Below are 12,590 nucleotides of genomic sequence, written 5' to 3' on the forward strand. Positions count from 1 at the left end.
CAATAGAAGCTGCCTATGGTGCCCTATGTATAAACCTGCTCCAAAGAAACAACTCAAAATATTGGTTTATTATTTTTAGATATGTTGTGTGGATGGGCACACATAATAAACAAAAAAGTGGGGTTTCTTAAATGTGACTGCAAAAGTGGAAATACACTTTAATGCTGTAGTATTACAGTATGCTAAGTATTACAGTATTTTTTAAAGTCCCAAAGCAAATCATGAATTAAAACTTAGAATATTTTTATTTTACATCTTTATAACCCCACTGCAAGGGTTAATAAAATGTGTGCCTGGAGTTCTGCTTTAAAAAATAAATAATAATAGACAATAAAAAATGTTAAGGTATGCAAATTAGTCATGGAATTATTGTCAAGTCAATGGACACATGTTGACACTGCTAAATTTGACCTGGCCATCTAAGCATCAATGACTTCTGGGCACAAAAGCGTTAAAGCAAAAGAGATAGCATCACAAAATCAGTCAATGAAGAGCTACATGCAGAGCAGGATATGAAATGTACCCCCACAGTGGGAGAATCACCCTTTTTATTTGTCCTGGTGACCATTGTCAGTGGGAGAGAAAGTGATGGGAAATCCAAAAGGTCAGACCTGAGTAAGTAACCTTAAGGTGCCCATATCCCGCGATCGTACGAGAATCGAGCAGTGTGAACTAAGAACTTGCGATGGTCATAAGGTGTATGGGCACCTTTAGAGTTCAGACCTCTGTAAGTGGTAAGGGAAAAGCTCCCAATAGGGACACCTGTTCAGAACAACTTTCTCGAGGAGATTTTCGTCAATTTACAGAGTTATTCACAAAAGGGTGAAAAGTTTGGAGAAGGTGGGAGAAGTGAACAAACTAGGACAACATAGCTGTACTGGAACGTGGGCTGAATTGGAGAATTTTTCCAAATCAGATACGTTGTCCTAGATTGTTCACTTCTCCTTCCTTCTCCGAACTCTTCACCCTTTTGTGAATAACCTGCTGGAGATATTTCTCACTTCATTTTGTATCTACAAATGGAGGCAAATCTCCCGAATGGGACACAGATTCAGTTTTAACCATTCAAAAAATGAAAAGTTCACGTTTTGGCTGCAGATAAACTTGCATTTACTGGCTGCTTGCTGGTGTTACTGAAACTGCAGGCGGTTGACACTTTAATTAGTACAAGAAATTCTTGGCAGCATTTGAGAAGCTTAGCATACTGTATTACTCTGTCCAGTTTGCAGGCAAATTAGTATCACAATTAGCATAACAATAGCATCCATGTTGCTATACTGTAGACATGTGCGATTGGTTTTGTAAAAATTTGTTATTCAGGCAAAATTTCAGGAATTTGTACATTCGGATGCATCCGAATTTCCGAATGACAGAAATAACGAATGAAAACAAATACGAATTTTCGATAACAAAAATTTCGAATGCTTACGAATTTCTTTCCTGAATAAAGTTTTATTGTGTTAAGCATTAACTTAAAAAAAAAAAATTTGTTAGCAGGTAGTATGTATGACGTTTCATTATTAACGATTATTCGGCCGTAACAAAATTCATACATACTTCCACTAACATTCATTCGGATTTTGTCCAAATGCCGAAACCAATCGACTTTTGGACTCAAATCCCGAAAAACGGAATAACAAAAAATCCGAATGAAAACAAAACTAGTTTTTGGCCAGCGCACATGTCTACTATACTGTTCTTCCTGCTTTACCCTTACTAGTGAGGGACCCCAAAAAAAAAAAAAAAAAGTGCGTGGGGTCCCCCTCAAAGTCATACCAGACAGACCCTTGGTGCGAGCACAGGCCTGGCAGGGCAGGAAAAGGGGGGCGGGGGGGTGAGCAAGTGGCCACCCTCCCTCCCATACCAGGCCACATGTCCTCATCACTGGGAGGGTTCTGTTCCAGGGTCGCCCCTGGAAAAGCACCTTGTCCCTGTGCCGATGGGGACAAGGGCCTCTTCCCAGTGGCGGAACTACCTCCATAGCGACCCATGCGGGCACTATGGGGCCCGCGACAGAGGGGGGCCCGGTTAGGAACAGGGCTTTCAATCCCACCCCGGTCCTGGCATCGGTGCTCACTGCCAGGGAACTACTGGAGCGGACAGGCTGACGATCAGTCCAGTCTCCGCAACCCCGGACATTGTAGGTGGAGTCGGAGACAGCTGAATGGGTGGGTTCAGACTCCTGCTGCCTTCTCGGGATTGGTTAGCAGGAGGAGTGGGCGTGGTTTGGAGGTGTTGCAGCTGTCGACGGACCTCGGGGACACCGAGAAGATCGAGGAGGGGACAGAGGTAGGGAGACATCTGCAGTCAGATAGTGACTTGAAGTTAATGTCAATGGGGCTTGAAGTTTAAGCATTTTGCTGGCTCTGTTGCTGTATGGCGCTGTGACAAGACTTCCCAGGTGTCTGCTGGCTCTCTGGGAAGACAACTGGGAAGTCTTGTATTCTACATGCTGCAGGGGTCATTAATTACTGTGCTGTACCTGTCATTGTCCAGCAGTACTGTCCCTGTTCTCTATCCCTAAGGGCTTGCTCACACCAATTACAGTGCGTTCCAGATCGGTTTCTGCTGGAACGCACTGTATCCCACACACCTGCGTTCTGGGGTGGGAGGGGGCGTGGTGATGCATTGAAGTAAATGGCACTGCAGCCACGCCCCCTGCCAGCAGTGTGGTCGCCCACACTGGAACACGTGGCAAAACAATGCCTCTGTTCCGGTTTAGTGCGATCACCAAAAAATTGTGCATGCAGCAGTTTTTTTGCAATCACACTGGACCGGAACGCAGGCATTGTTTTGCCACACGTTCCGGTACGGGCAATCACATTGCGGAAGAGGGGCGTGGCTGAGGTGCCATTGTCTTTAATGCATCGCCATGCCCCCTCCTGCCCCAGAATGCAGGGGGGAGTTTAGTGTGCGTTTTAGCATCTACCACTCTGGAATGCACTGTAATTGGTGTGAATAAGCCCTAAAATCCTTTTATACCTTGACATACATTGCTGTAATTTTCTTTTATTTACAATGTGGTTCTTCTGACTCCTGTAATTTTAAAGGAGGCTCATTTACACCCTTGCCCAGAATGCAAGGCATCGCATACACAAAGTTTCCTTGCATCCTGGGGTAGGAGGGGGCCTGGCAGTGCCATTCCTGTCATCAGCTGCCCCAGAACGCATGGTAATACATTGCCCTGCATTCAAGTGTGGTGCAATCACAAAATACTGTGCATGCACAATTTTTTGCAGGCGGGCATCTGTGTCTGCAGTCTCATTGACATGAATGGCACTGCCAGGCCCCCTCCCACCCTAGAACCCACCCTAGAGACTTTGTGTATGCGATCCCTTGAGTCAATAGCATTACTTTTTTATTTTTTTGGTTGGTGGGGGCCCATACAAATCTTTGCTATGGGGCCCTGTGATTTCTAGTTACGTCCCTGCCTCTTCCCCACAAGTCCTGGGGCATTGGTTGTGGGGGTGCGAGCAGGGGCACCCAGATGCGGCCTCCCCCCTTGTGAATGAGTAACGGGTACCCTATCCATTCACTAAAGGGTTAAATCAAATTTTTTAAAAAGAAGCCGTACTTTTGTAAAAATCCTTTAATTGGAAAAAAAACAAGTCTTTTATTAAATTTTTTTTAAAAATGGATCCACCAATGTAATCCAGCATCAATCACGACGTCCAGCGTTGTCCATGACGACTTGACGAAATAATAAAACAAGAAAAAATAAACAGAAATAAAAAAATAGTGCCCCCTGACTGCTCAGGACGAACTCCCGCCGCAGAATGGCATTTTGACAGATGGCGGCAAAATATATACAATTGGGCGGAGCTAGCAGTTACAGCTAGCTCCGCCCAACTGTTTACAGTTGTACGCCATCTGACTGGTGAGCAATGATTGGGCAAAGTCATCATGAATTTGCCCAATCATGGCTCCTACAGAGTGCTGTACCCTGTTTGGGCAAAGTCTTGCACCTGACCTACGGTCAGGAGGAAGGCTTTAGCCAATCTGGGCTCACACGCTACTGTTCGGTGCACAGTGCCTTGTGGGGTGCTCGGTGGGTGAACAGCCCGCTGAACTCCGTGACAGTTCGTGTGTTCGCCAAACACACAAACTGCCGATGTTCGAGTCGAACTCATGCTCGACTCGAACATCGAGCCCATCCCTAATCCTTACTATCAAGAAGCTGACATATACATCAAATAAATTGCAACACATATGAACACTATTGTTACACATGTTAGTATCAAGTCACAAAGGAGCTTTGAGAGTTTTTTCCATGTGTTAGTTATTTTATCTCATGATGATTTTTTGCATAAAAATTTTCAGTTATCTAAATCAAATATTGCAATGATGTGCATTTTTTTAACTTATGAAATGAACATTTACTATTGAATGAATTAACTATTGAACGCCACTCTTCCTCATAAATGGGTGTTTTCTCTCATGATTCGCTATTTTATCCCCTCAAAAGACACCATTTGATACCGTTCATATTGTAATAACATGGCAACATTTTCAGGAGTAAAAATCTGCACAATACAAAATACAACAAAGGCAATAATACAACACATATGCAGTGATTACAGATAAAAAAGTGAATGGTACATTAGGTAAGAATACATGGGAATGAAAACTCCACACATGGTAAAGTGTTATGAATTGAGGCTATTGTCCTTGGTTTGCTGTCTTAGCCAATCCCTTCCATGTAGTAATGTATTCAGAAGACATTTTCTACAGCTGAAGGGCAGTTTCATTCAGTATGCATATACCATGGGGTTGGACTTAACCCAAAAGCTTTGTGGTTTCTACACTTAAAGAAGGTTTATTATTAGTTTTAGTATTTCTTTCTATTTGAAGGAACTGAGAGGGGTATAAAATAATAAAAATACACATATGGGTTAGGAAAACTTTAAAGAGGAATTCCAGCTATTAACAAAATTAACCCTGGCAGTGGGGAGGTAGCCCACACTACAAGGGTTAACTGCTTGTTTTGGTCTTAAGGCTGGATTAAAGAAGATATACTCACTTGCTCCTCGTGCTCGTCTGGATGCTAGACCTGTCCCTGCAGCCTCTTCTCCCCTGGGCTCTGGCGGCCTCAGGACCCGTGACATCATCACGTCTAATGCAGGCCTATTAAATGAGGACACCGAGGGACATACTACAGCTAGAGCGGAGTGAGCGGTCACTGCCACAGGACCGAGGATCAGGTGAGTGTATCTTCTTTATTTTCGTTCCTAGACCAAAAACGAGCAGTCTATCCTTGCAGTGCAGGGCTAGCCCCACTGCAAGGGTTAATTTTGTTAATTCCTGGTTCTTCTTTAAAAATACAGCAGGTGGTGATCAATGATGATTGAGTTATGAGAATCATTGCTTCCCTCATTTTTGATTCTCCTGAATATTTGCATGTGAGTCTCTTGGATCTGTTGAGAATGACGCTATTCAAGGAATCCAAGCATGGTTCATAAACTCTGTGGGGTCTATTTAGAGGCAAATAGGCAGGTTCACTTTGCAAGGGAATTTTCCCTTAGCTTAGTGAATGAGGTGAAGCTCTTCTAAATTCCATTATCCAATCATGTGGAAGCAAAAGTACGGTATAGTTTTTCTTTCTTTCCCTTGCACGTAATTTTCACCACATGCACTACCCATTGGGAAAATTGCCTTTAGTAAATCAATCTTAATGTTTTTGTGACAAAAAAGTTGCTAGTTCACTTGGCATACATACCAAATGGCACATCATTGTCAGCCTCTAACTCTCTTGAACCCTATTGCCAACAGTGAAAAAAGCTGTTCCCTAGCTCCTAAAAAATGTTGATAGACTCCCATGAGTACATGTTATTTACTGATATTTTACATAAATAAAATTGCCTTATTACATGTTTTATCAGCTGCTTTGGAATTGGCTATTGCAAATAGTCTTAACATTTATGGTAAGGAAAGATATCCGTCCAATGAACTCGATATGTACACAAATAAGCATTTACTGTGGAACAGTTACCACATGTAGCAATGATTAAGGTGTGTTTGGGATGATTTATGTAGACCGGAGAATAGGGGTAACATTTTAGCAACCAATTAGATTAACTTTTTAGGGGGGGGGGGGGTTGATCGGCCCAGATTTTGATCCAATATCCATAAAGCAGCCACATTGTGGGTATGGCAACCTTCACATATGCTTCTAGTGGTGGTGCTGTCATCCACATGTTTCTGTCATCTCCCACACAGTGGACAGTATTCACTACCATGAGCTAGCCTTTTCCATATTTTTTTCACAGGGTACCCAGAGTCCCCCCAGTTATTCTTGACCCTAGCAGTACTTTTGTTTTCAGTTGATCAACAATAACAGCTAGACTGCTAGATTAAATTAAAATAGCAAACCACGGTATTGGCTAAAGCCCATGAGTGTGGCTTTATGAGAACAAGAATTCTAAGCAGCATTACATTTCTATATTTTTACTTGTTTTGAATGACATTTTTAGTACTTTCTTGGATCATATTGTCTTCTTCTCTTCTAATTTACATGGTCTTATATTATAATGGACTGAGGATGAGCTGTTCTGTTCACAAAGAGACCTAATTTGCAATGCTAATGGGTTTTCTAACACAGAGGAGCATTTTTCTATTGACATTTGTCATAAAAGATACTTGTGCCAGGAAGTATATACTGCATTTCAGCTCTTACCCTAGCTGCACAATTATTACCCAGTTTCTTTACTGATATGTAATCCAGGCTGAAGTACAATTGAAGGCTCATGTTTTCCCAGTCTAAACATCTGCACAATCCAGTTATTATTATAATACAGGATTTTTATAGCACAAACAGTTTGCGCATCGCTTTACAATGTAAAGAAGACATTACAATTCAATTCAAGACAAGATGGTAAGGAGGGCCCTGCCCGGGAGTGCTTAAAATCGCTTTACAATGTAAAGAAGACATTACAATTCAATTCAAGACAAGATGGTAAGGAGGGCCCTGCCCGGGAGTGCTTAAAATCTAAAGATTACCATGTGATGCATAAACCTCATAAAATAAACAAACAAACTTTACCTTCCCTGACCGAGACATATTCTTCTTGTGTCTCACACACACCCGTTTACAGACACTGCAGTTCACAGAGGGAGGGTTTCAGCAACAGAGACAGTGCTGTCAATCTAGAAGGCAGTGATCATGGCTAGGTTGTATGGCTAGGTTTAGACTGAAAAGCTACAGGCCTGTGAATCACTAGTGGCAATGGTGAAAGCTACACCCACTACAACATTTTTTTTATTCCCACTGTAGGGCAAGCAGGCACAGCCTAATAAGAGTGGCAACTCTGCTCTGAGTTCAGGAGCAGTGCAGCATTGGTGTCATCACAGGAAGCTGCATGAGGGGGAATTCACTGGCAGGCTCAAATAGATATTTGTGGAATTTTGCAGGGGACTTACAGAAAACTAAGCAGCACATCTTATATATGGGAGGCCATTTTCTACATTAAACATTAGCAGTTTGTTAAAGGGAATGTATATCTATTTTATACACATTTCTTTATTCGTTATGCTTGGAACTGAGTAGCTCCTTTCTACAGGATTACAAATAATTAGCTAGAGAAATCAGATTGTATACACTGTTGAATGAGGAGAGACGCTCCTTCCATGTCTTTTTGCAGGGATTAGTCAGTTAACACAAGCTTCAACAAACTTGCAGGTAGTGCTGGGCTTTCTTATTACACAGCCCGGCAAGTTTTGCTGACTGAGGGTCTTGGATGCACCCTTAGTGAAATGTTTACCTTTTTAAATTCAGAACTGACAATATTTTTGAACCTGTAAACTTTCAAAATAACATTTAAAAGGTTATTTAGGTTACTACATTCTATTTTCGTTGATGACAAAAAAAAACGTTTGAAACTTTTTTTGCATTACTTTTTAGTCAGAAAAATAATAAATATTTCATATTAATATCTCAGATTTACCACTTGTAGCCAGCAAATTGTAAACTCGAGGCTGCTGACTCAGGGTTTTATGCAATGATTTCCTACTTTGCTGTGATTAGCCTAACGAGGCAGTGTAATTTGTTTTTTGCTATTTACCAATTAAATGACCAACAACAGGATGGCCAAAATTATTATAGGTTCTCTTTAAACATTTTACATTTCATGTTTTTATGTACAATCTATTCATCTTTATTGTCACTAGAAAGACTTTTACGTTGGCCTCAAAATGAAAGAAACATTTCAACCTATGCAATAATACTGATAATGTACCTGTAAAAATCAAAGAACAAGTTTAAAAATAAAAAAGAGAAATGAAAGTCTCTGACACACAAGTTCTTTTTTTATTGTGGTAATAGACAGGCAGAAATTCTCCAAGTTATGGTTTTTAAGCTATCGTAAATGCTGTTTAGATCACTTACTATTGCTCTATGATGTTTAAAAGTTAATCTGCAGAATCACCTGGTCACCATAGCACTGGCCCTGGTCTTCTGTTTTAGGGAGGCTCCTTTCCCTTGCAGATTCCTATGAAGCAGGGGCGTCCCGAGGCCGGGTGTCACCCGGAGCGGACACCGTGTGACACCCTGCCGTTTCATCATCGCGCACGCATGGCCATCTAATTGACGCCTGCCGGCAGCCAGCTTGGTGATGAACGCCGGCAGAGAGAGGAGGGGACGTTCAGCCGGCGGAATGAGTTATGCCGCCAAGTCCCCTCCTCTCTCCTGACACTGTCGGGCTCTCGGTCCATGACCGAGTGCCCGACTTTTTAGAGAGGGTGACACCAAAATGACTGCCAGTCATTTTGGTGTCACTCCATCCAATGGTGTCACCCGGGTGCGGGCCGTCACTGCTATGAAGCCACCCTTGTGTGTGCTAGTGAGCTGCATGTGTCTCCACAATTACACGGGCATGGCAAGGCAATCGACTCCCTTCTTTCCTGCTCCTCCCTCCTATTTCCTCCCATCACCAAGTTGGTAGACGGAGGGCTGCTGGAGATTGCTGTGCCTTGTGATCATGATGACTGTAAATACTTTGCTGAGCAATGTATATTTGTTTGATCTGGATGCATTATTGGAAAAAAATTTGAGAGTTTAATACTACTTTAAGCCAACAGAACTTCCTTTTTTTCTTTGTTGTGTTAAATACCTTTCAAGAACATAGCTTTTGTTTTACTCATTGGACAATACAGTAGATGCTTATCATTTAAAGTTAGTTTATTTAAACAATTATGACAACACTGTTACTATATACTGAAAGCCACATAAGTTCCCCATACATCATTATATGACTTATGGTTATCAGGATGTGGGCGGCTCTGTGGAACTTTTTTGGGAAGTGATTTCTCTTTTTGCAGATGCTATTTTGCATGATGTAGTTGGACAAGTGTGTAACATGAGCACTGAATATATTATGGAGATCAAAAGTGCAAAAAAACAGAGCACAAAAACTGAAGAAAAACTGTCATAGTTTTCTGTCAATTAATCATTGACTACAACATTTTAAAAATGTTTATTGTGTATATACATTTCTTGTAATTTTTTGTTTAACAGAAATATTTAATAGAGGGTACAACTATTTCCTTTTTAGACTGTCTCTTTTTATCTTCATATGGCCCCCTATGACCAGAGCATGCTGAGAGAGGCAGTGTGGGGGGAGAATGAGTTATTTTTCTGACTCATCCAACGGTGTGTGACAATAAAATCTAACCTGTATAGCTGAGTATAAAAACAAACCTTTTTCCAGTAAAGCAGTTAATAATAGCCTGGTAAACATGTGAAAAGAGCCCATTGCTCCACATGCTGGCTATTAGGGATGCACAGATACTTTTCGAGTACCAGTGCAGATACTTGGCATTTTCATGAGAACTACCGGGGTTGCAGAGGTTGCAGCTGGGACCTGGCTCTGGTGCTCCATCACTGCCCTGAAATCATTAGTCTGTATTGTTTTAGAAAAACTGTCACATGACAATAAACAAAAATGTATCAGTACTCGTACTTGTAAGTACTCGGCCAGTACCAGTACTCGTACTCGCAAAACTGGTATCTGTGCATCCCTTTATTTATACTTATAAAAACAAAATCATACATTATTTTTTTTTTTTTTAAGCAAGTAATTTTTATTGCAATTTTTATGGCAATACAGAAGTGTAAGACATAGATTAAAAGAAGACTCCTAATAAAAGGAGTCAACATAGTACTTGAAAAACTAAACAATGCATTGAAAACATAACGAAATTACAAAGCTATATAATCTCATGTCAGGGACCTAAGCCATTTTATACCAAAAGTGTGTAAATTGACAGTTACAGTCCAAATTCCAGAATATTTGATGTATGGGTAACAATTTATACTTGTAAGAACTTGAACTCAGGTGATCGACATGAATGGTTTGTGAGACGGATCAGAATCGGGCAATAGAGGGTACGATACTGTAGTAAGCATGTGAGTGCGGAAAAGGCTTCAGATTATCACGGTTATTATGAAGAGAATGTGGGAAACAGGTCGTCATTACCTGAATGTGTGGTATATATGAGTGAGGTACCAAGGCTTAGGTGTGATGACTCAAAGTACAGCAAGTTTACCCAAAGAGCCGGTAGATTGGGCTTGGAGGTACCATTTGGAACGTTTAAATACAGACATAATGTCCTTAAGCTGAAGCAGTGTGCATTCAGATGTCAAGAAGTGCGTCCAAGTATGGAAAAACTTATCTGTGCGGGCCAAATTATGCTTAGTGTCTAATTTATGGATTAACATGAGCTGATGTAGGGTGCCCTTGACCTCCAGCAACGTGGGAGTGTGTTGGGATAACCAATGTAAGAGAATATTCTTTTTGACAGCCAAAATACAATAATGTTCCCATTGGGATAAGAGTGTTGGCGAAGACTGTGACATGTCTGATGGGGAATGAAAGAGGCATAAAGCTGGGGAGCAATCTCTAGGTATCCCTGACAGGAGCGACCTGTACAAATCCCAGGAGCCCCATGTGCTCCTTACAAATTACAGCTGCCTCCTAATTTTTGAATTTTTCTCTAGTCTAGTCTTGGAGCTCAAAAGTATCGGTACATGTACTCGTACTTGTACCGAGTACTGTACTTGGTATCTGTGCAACCCTACTGGCTATGTAAATCTCAAACAGTCATATGCAATATTTCACATTTGCCTGACTGAAAAACATGAAAATATTTTATAAAAATGAACCACAAAGAGTTTGGTTATGGGATATATGCCCTGAAATACTTCAACGAAGTGTACGGGAGATACATTGCAAGTAGACATGTGCGATTCGTATAGTTCCAAAACGAAATTCGGACGAATTTTCGGAAATTCGGACATTCCGATGTATCCGAATTCCGAATTACAGTTATAACGAATGCAAACGAATCCGAATTTCCATTTCCGAAATTCGGTAGCGGTAGTTTGTTCGAACGTTCGTTTAGTTTTCGTTTCTTATTCGTTTCGTTCGTTGCAGCAAACACATTTGAGAAGGAGAAAAATATTTTTCCCCCTCAAATATCACTTTGCTGCAAACGAACGAACGAATGAACGAACCGAATAAGAAACGAACACGAAACGAACGTTCGAACGAACTACCGCTACCGAATTTCGTCCGAATTCCGAATCCGAATTGACTTTCACACCCGAATCCCGAAAAACGAAATAACACAAATCCGAATTTAAAACGAAACGAAAACATTTTTTTGGCAGTGCACATGTCTAATTGCAAGACCTGTCTCTCTCCCCCTGCTGCTACCTGCTCCATTCTAACTGGCAAATTCTGGAAGTTACCATAACAGGTCGGCACTTGCTTGTAACAGAGCTGCTGCTGTGAAAAACTGAGCTTCTGAACAGTGTTTGGAACGCTGTTCAAAAACGTTATTCAGAAATGCAATGTGACAACATTATTGTCATGTTGTATTTGCTGTTTTATTCATCTCACCTTTGATCTGAATATGAAGCTAGTTAAAGCAACCCTACCAGTAAATAAACTTATTTGAAGTCATTTTTTTTTCTACTTGATCTTTTTTTTTCTTATGCTACTCCTTTTTCACTACAGATTACATAGAAAAAAAATAAAAATATTATTTTGGCAAGACAATATCACCAAAGGATAGCCTTGCTAATCCCCCGCCCTCCAAAAAAAAAACAAAAAACATGTATTATTTTGTTACCTTAAGTAATTAAAAGGTTTTTGCCAAATCAAAAGGACTATATCAGACTATATCAGTAAACATTTTTCTAGGCCATAAGGGGTATAATACAAATGTGTGAGCTGAACTAGTTAATAAAAGGAAATATACTAATAAACCAGAGCAATGTATTCTCTTTTGGGTGTACCCATACAATGTTTACAAAGACATTAAAGCAAAACAAACGACAAACGCACTCAACAATTTGTTACCAGTTATACAGTAAGGTGCACACGAAATGGGCTTTGAACAGTAGAACAGTAGAAAGGCATCATGGCACACTCACAAACTAGCATGTAAAACAACTTGTCTCACCACTAAGGATAATAACAGAGGTTTGGATATCTGGATACCTTAAATGATGTCTCTTAATCCGATCTTCCTCCTCTGTCATTGTCCTTAGTGGTGAGACAAGTTGTTTTACATGCTAGTTTGTGAGTGTGCCA

The 12,590-nt window shown here is 40.8% G+C and overlaps 1 protein-coding gene across 1 annotated transcript in view; it reads left to right on the plus strand.

Moving 5' to 3' along the window:
• Window positions 1–12,590, plus strand: part of P2RX7 (purinergic receptor P2X 7) — a 47,918-nt gene that overhangs the window by 14,526 nt on the left and 20,802 nt on the right. The gene's annotated exons all lie outside the window — the stretch shown is intronic.

Source organism: Nanorana parkeri, unplaced genomic scaffold (assembly GCF_000935625.1).
Source record: "Nanorana parkeri isolate BGI_ZX_2015 unplaced genomic scaffold, ASM93562v1 scaffold13, whole genome shotgun sequence".
Lineage (NCBI taxonomy): Eukaryota > Metazoa > Chordata > Amphibia > Anura > Dicroglossidae > Nanorana > Nanorana parkeri.